This window comes from Apis dorsata, unplaced genomic scaffold (genome assembly GCF_000469605.1).
Source record: "Apis dorsata unplaced genomic scaffold, Apis dorsata 1.3 scaffold_163, whole genome shotgun sequence".
Lineage (NCBI taxonomy): Eukaryota > Metazoa > Arthropoda > Insecta > Hymenoptera > Apidae > Apis > Apis dorsata.
In genome coordinates this window covers 824,087-830,558 of record NW_006263452.1, presented here as the reverse complement: position 1 = coordinate 830,558, position 6,472 = coordinate 824,087, and the positions used below count along the sequence as shown (strand labels likewise).

Genomic DNA, 6,472 nt, shown 5'->3' with positions numbered 1-6,472 from the left:
TCAGGAAGAATAAAGAGATTCAGAGAAATTGGAGCACCTTTAGATTTTCTCTGGATGCTGAAAGAGGGGAGGTATAAAGATATATCGATAAAGACGTATGAAAGGAACTTGAGAAATATTCCGTTTATCCTGTATATCAGGCTAATCGCTCGTACAGATCAAATTCATCTTCTCCGCGTGAATCCTTTCACAACGCATCGTCACGTTTATCGGGCGAAACTGTCGGTTCATCTCGCGCCTCGACTATCGACGCCCATATGTGGCGTTTCATTTCCAACCAAGTCCAAGGCTTCGAACCGTGTCAACGGGTCTCGTCACTCTCCACCATCCCCTACCAACCTTCTATTTTCCCACAGTCGAATCCCTTCGTCAAACCTCGCCAAACACGAAGCGCGAACCAAGTGGTAGTAGTAATACTAGTAATAGTAGTAGTAGAAGAAGAAGACGACAACGACAACGACGACGACGAAGAAGAAGAAGAAGGAGAAGGAGAAGAAGAAGGGTCGAGCGGTTGTCTCCGTGGTCTGGTAGGAAAGGTCGAAAAAAGGTGGAGAAATAAACGGAGAAAAAAAGAAAACGGAGAAAATAGAGAAGGACAGGAGGTAGTGAGGAAAAAAGAAGGAAGGAGGAGAGAAGAGCGGAGAAAACAAAACGGAATTGCGGCCTAGCTGCGGTGGATGATTTAGGGGGCGAGGGTCGCGGGTCGAGACTGGGCTCTGGAATGCTGGACCCTCTTCCTCTCCTTCTCTCCTCTCCTCTCCTTTTCCATCCACCGTCTCCCTTCCATTTCCCCTCTCGCTCCCTCTTCCCATGCCTTTTTCCTATGCCTCGTTGGAATCGCTGGCGGAGGAGGATAAAATGATAAGGGACAAGGATAACGGATAGAACATTTACATATCGTCGTTAGTGTACGCAGAAATATTCTCTCTCTCTCTCCCTCTTTCACTCTCCAAGCGAGCGTACCAAGCGAGACGCTTGACTTTTGGCACTGGCCCCCTTTTGACGATCGTGGGATCTCGTATAGGCGTGATCCTCGCGAATTCTGCTCTTACGAAGATATTATTTCTTGTCGAGTAATATCGGATATATTCGAAACAGCAATTATTCTTTATTTATTCTTTTCGAGCAGTCGATTCTTTGCAATAAAAAAATCAGGAGGAATCGATATTATTCTGTATATATATTCTTGTTCCTCACGTTTGAAGGTTTTTTTTCCCCTTGATTCTTCTTCTTTTGCATTCGAAGATTTCGTCGATATTCAATCTTTATTCAATTCAATCTTATGATATTTATAAGACGACACGAGAGAAAATCACGAAAGAAACATCTCACGTCCGTCACACGAAAGGAAAAGATACTTTGGGAATACGTTCATTTTTTCGGTGTATATTATGTGTACGATAAATTCACAGGGACAGGAATAATTCCTGGCGGAGTTGGCAGGAATACCAGGAATACCGAGGGAAGGCATCTCGGGAATGCCACGAATCTAGTTCGTAAAGGGCACAGGCTTATCTAGATCGCGAGCCAGGGACGAGATATATAGTCGGAGGCTGGGACAATTATGTAAGTGGCCAATGCGGGACATAATTTGTCGTCGAACGAATTAAGAATTCAATTAATTTCGCGAAGATACTCCTTCCAACTTTTTCTTTCCTTTTTCTTTTCCTTTTTTCTCGTCGATCTTTCTATCCCTAACGACAGACCCTTTGTCTTTGAACCTTGTCAAACACGGAAGAATATCTTATAATTTAATTTCCTAAGTCGATTCCCTCCCTTCCTCTTTTCTTGTGGAGAAATTATCGAAAGAGCCGTTCAAATTCTCTTGCACGATCGTTCGACGCGCTTCTGACGGTCCAAGAGAACCAAGAAGAAGAGTTTTAATGCGTTGCGTAACTTTTGACCCCTTCACGAAAAAGAATTCTTACGATTCTAGTTTGGTTTAAGGCTTCCGAACAGTGAAGCTGTACCCTTTGGAATTAGTTATTTCGAGATACCTTCCGTCCTTATTCTAATTAAATTCGATACGAATTCGGGGTTACAAAATAAATAAATAAATAAAACCCTTAATTTTTGTTCCTCAAATTTCAATTTCTATCATTGTGATAATTTTCCTAATACAATCGTTTCTAAATCTTTGTGTTTAATTCAATTTGTACGGAATAGCGTGAACAATTTCCAAACTTTTTCCAATGATTTTTACTCGAATTTCTCTCTTATCTTATTCGAAGGAAAGCGCGCCATCCATCCTTTCGTTTCGCTCGCACACGGGAAGCACATCGATCTCGAACTTCGAAACTTCGAGCTTCGGAAAAACGTGATCATTGATGGCGTAAAATTCACGTCAGGAAAGCGATAACGATCGGGCGAGTTGATACACGTGTTAGAATGACGGGGGAGTAGCACTGGGAGTCCCCCGATTACGTGGATTTATTGCCTGTTGCGGGTTAACCAGTATGGAATGGGTTGTTAGGCAAAGCGCAAGAATCGGTGCCGCGATTGCAGATGACGCAGATTGCGTATTGTTCGCGGCTAATTAGGATGCGAGGAGAACGATAAAACGAGCGGCCGCTCGCGTGAAACTCGGCGGAACAACTCACTGGATACGTTTGACAACGATGTGCGTAACAGCGTGGAAATCGTTCCTCGGAATGACACCGAATTCGAACAATAATATTATTCTCGTTATAATCCCGTTCGTCGAAACGGTTTCTTATCGCGTGTATCATAACAAACGATATTATTTCCAAGTCTGTCTCTTCTAATTATATATACAAATAAATAACAAAAACCGTTTAACACCGAAGAAATTGGAAATAACCGGGTATAGTGTATTTTCACGTGTGTATCATAACAAACGATATTATTTCCAAGTCTGTCTCTTCTAATTATATATACAAATAAATAACAAAAACCGTTTAACACCGAAGAAATTGGAAATAACCGCGTATAGTGTATTTACACGTGTGTATCATAACAAACGATATTATTTCCAAGTCTGTCTCTTCTAATTATATATACAAATAAATAACAAAAACCGTTTAACACCGAAGAAATTGGAAATAACCGCGTATAGTGTATTTACACGTGTGTATCATAACAAACGATATTATTTCCAAGTCTGTCTCTTCTAATTATATATACAAAGAAATACCCGTGTAACACCGAAGAAGTTGGAAATAAACGCGTGTTTTTTGTAATAATAAAATAACATCGAGGGTTCTTTTTTTTTTTTTTTTTTTTTTTTAAGCTAAAGGATCGTACACATAATATTCTTCTATAAAGGTATATTATTATAGTCGTAGCATAATCGAGGATCTAACATGGATTGGATTTTGAAACGCGAGGCATTAATCAGGGAGAGGGGAAAAAAAAAGAAAAAAAAAACGATTTGGAAGAGCGTCGAGGCGTCGGGGAGGGAAAAGTCTCGATAAATAAAATTCTAGCGTGAAACGACACGCGAGCACGCCAACGGAGTATCAGCGATAAAAAGACACAGCTCGAGTCTCTCCCGGCTGTAAATGGAGGCCTGCGGCGAGATTAGAATCCAGCTTCCGCGTGCGAATTATCCACTATTCCTGGCAAACGGGCACGAGTTTTGTTAATTTTTTTATTCGCCTTTGTCACACGAATGATTTCCATCATTCGTTGGAAAGGGTTCGTTCTCTGTATACATATATAATACATAATCTTAAAAATCATCGTGCAAGAGGATTGCGCAATCGATATTTCTGTATATAAAAACAGGAGGTGATTGGAGTGAAATCGAGAGAGGAGGATTCTCGTTTACTCGAGCGACGACATTCCTCAATTAATCATCTTGGGAAATAATTAACAATCAATTAGACTTGGTTCTGGAAGATGAACTCTTCCTAAAGCGGTTAACTCGTTGAGGGAAATTAATGATAAAAATAAAGATCTGTGGAATATTATGCATCAACTATCGATGTACGCAAGAATTTCTCTTCATTCGTATATATACCGAATGAACGCAATATTCTTCATTGATCGTTTATCTACTTTCAATTCGCTCTACTTTCCAGCCTGAACCAGACGATCAATTCATATACATACGTATATATACGTATATTCGTCCCTTTCTCTCTCTCTGTTAATAAATAGACACATCCTTGGAATAAAGAAAGAAAGAAAGAAAGAAAGAAAGAAAGGATGGTATTTACGAACAGTCCGAGAACTGTAATGGTCTGGACGCGCGCGTCGTACCTGTCCTGTGCCGGTGCGTGCATGCACGCGTGTGCACAGCTATCCTTCATGCCTCTCTCGCGTGTTCCCCGGCGTCGATGCACGCCACGCACGCCGCGCACACAAGCAGAGCGAGGGGGCCGCTATCACCGCGAACGTAGGAGGGTGGCGAGGCTCGGGCCACGCACACCAGCTCTGCGCACGGGCGTGAATTATGCCTCGCGCGAGATGTCAAATTGCTCGCCATATCGTAAAATATACAACTCCTCGCGCTGTGGGAAACATTATGTTCCCTCTCCCACTCCGGATACCCATTCGGCCCGATCCTTTCCCCCATGCCTCGCCGATTCGACCCCTCCCCGAACTCCCCTCTCTCACCCCTATTCCAGGTCGAGGGACGATCCACCATTCGTTGGACGAGCTCTCAGATTGCCGGAGGGGGTTCTCAAGCTCTCTCTCTCTCTCTCTTTTTTCGATCCATTCCAAATTATTTCCGGGGGGGTGAAGCGAAGTCCTCCGCGTTTCGTTCGTTGTTTAAATCGTGTTTTTGTTTTCGTCCGTTTCCCTTTTATTCGTGGGTGGTTGATATTAAAGCGTACACAGAAGGGTTGGTTGTCGAAAGGGGGTTGAAATTCCGGAGCAAAGAGTGTCGAGAGATATTGGGCCAACGCGTATATACGCGTACACAGACACGCACATATACACGTACGCAGGCCGAGAGGAATAATAGAGGCTGCGGCTCTGGAACGCGATCTGATTTAGCAATCTTCCCACCACGCCCTGTGTCTAATCGGCAGAGCGGGTCGGCGCTGGTTCATTAATAAACCTAAAACTGGCCCACACACGAGAGAGACCTGGGCCACGTCAACGTTTCGAGAGCAAGTCCGTGGCTCGAGAGAAACTATCGAGGATCGAGAGGGGAAAGATCCGTGGCGGAGAGAAAGGAACAGGGGGTGGTGGAGGAGGAGGAGGAGGAGGAGGAGGAGAGGGGTGTGGAGAAAACGTCGAATCATCGGCAGTCAATAAATACCGATCGATCTTGCGCCACCATCTATTAATGACTAAACGTCGGCTAACCAAATTAACCGTGACTAAAGTGCGTTTAATTCGGCGTTCCACGATTGGCCGCCATTGTTTCCGATTCAACCGGATTCCCAGAGTCGTCTCTTTCCACGATATCCACCGATTCCGCTCTCCTCTCGAATTAATATTCCGTGAACGGGCCCATTGTGCATCGAAATACCTCGATTTTTCACTGCGAGGTAAGGATGATTTAAACGGGATCCTCTGAATTATTGCCTCCCGCGATCCCGCTAATCTCTCCGAGACTGACGCACGCTCGCCGGTTTCCTCTTCGAATTCACGTTCGATTCCATCCTCCTCCTCCTCCTGCTCCTCCTCTCCTCCCGAGCGAATCGAATAAAAGCGCAAAAAAGTCCCTCATCTTCCCTCTCGTGAATTTACATCGTCGCGATGAGGGATCGCCTCTCGAAAACCGCGACTTCTCTCCGTTGGTTACCCGGTAACCAACATCTTTCTCCTTGCTTGCCCTCGTTACCTCTTCCCTCGTGTCTTTCGCGCTCCCTCTCGAGGAATGGAAAGAGGAGCTTTTCTCTTGGGTTTAATCCTGGTTACGCGTAAATCAACCAACTTCCTCTTTCGCGCCACTTCCTTCCATTACAAGGGTACTTGTAATACCTTTTCTCCTTTTCTTCAGAGGAGAATCAAAATTTGTTTTCCAGACGAGAACTTTCAGAAGAGACATTTTCAATCGAATCGCGAGATTTTCTTCTCCAACGCAAGCAATGGATGATTTTATTTTTGGAATAGAAGCAACGTAGAGTATATATATATATATTTTTATTCGGTTTAAACGTCGGAAAGAGAGATCGTAACGACGCGCAAAGGGACGCTAAAGCGAGGGTTGTCGAGGGTTAAGAGCGGCAGAAGTGGACCTAAGTAGCCGTGTACGCGTACGGCAGCACTCGAAACACAATTCGTTCCGGTTCTCAAAACCTGAAATGCTAATCTGCCGGCGTTTTCTTTTCACTCCCGATTACTCCCCTCTCCCTCTCTCCCTCCCTCCCCCCCCGCTTCGACACTCGGCAATATCCTCGTCTCCTTCTTATCCACCTTTAGAAGCGAAAACTTCTCGATCAGCAGTGCAAACCTTTCCAACGAGTCGAATCGGTGGACGAAGGAACTTCCTTTCCTTGTGAAAAATCCTCACAATAGGCCTTCTAACAAGCATCCCGGCTCTCTCCTACCC

At 44.2% G+C, this 6,472-nt stretch overlaps 1 protein-coding gene and 1 long non-coding RNA gene across 2 annotated transcripts in view; one reads left to right on the top strand and one right to left on the bottom strand.

Annotated features, from left to right (window-relative positions):
- The window catches only part of LOC102671658 (pair-rule protein odd-paired-like), a 31,961-nt gene that overhangs the window by 14,643 nt on the left and 10,846 nt on the right, over window positions 1–6,472 (top strand). The window lies entirely within an intron of this gene.
- LOC116185355 overlaps window positions 6,074–6,472 on the bottom strand; it is a 25,801-nt gene continuing 25,402 nt past the window's right edge. Inside the window, exon 3 of the long non-coding RNA XR_004150197.1 lies at window positions 6,074–6,466. This is a non-coding gene — a long non-coding RNA (uncharacterized LOC116185355). The remainder of the gene's footprint in view (window positions 6,467–6,472) is intronic.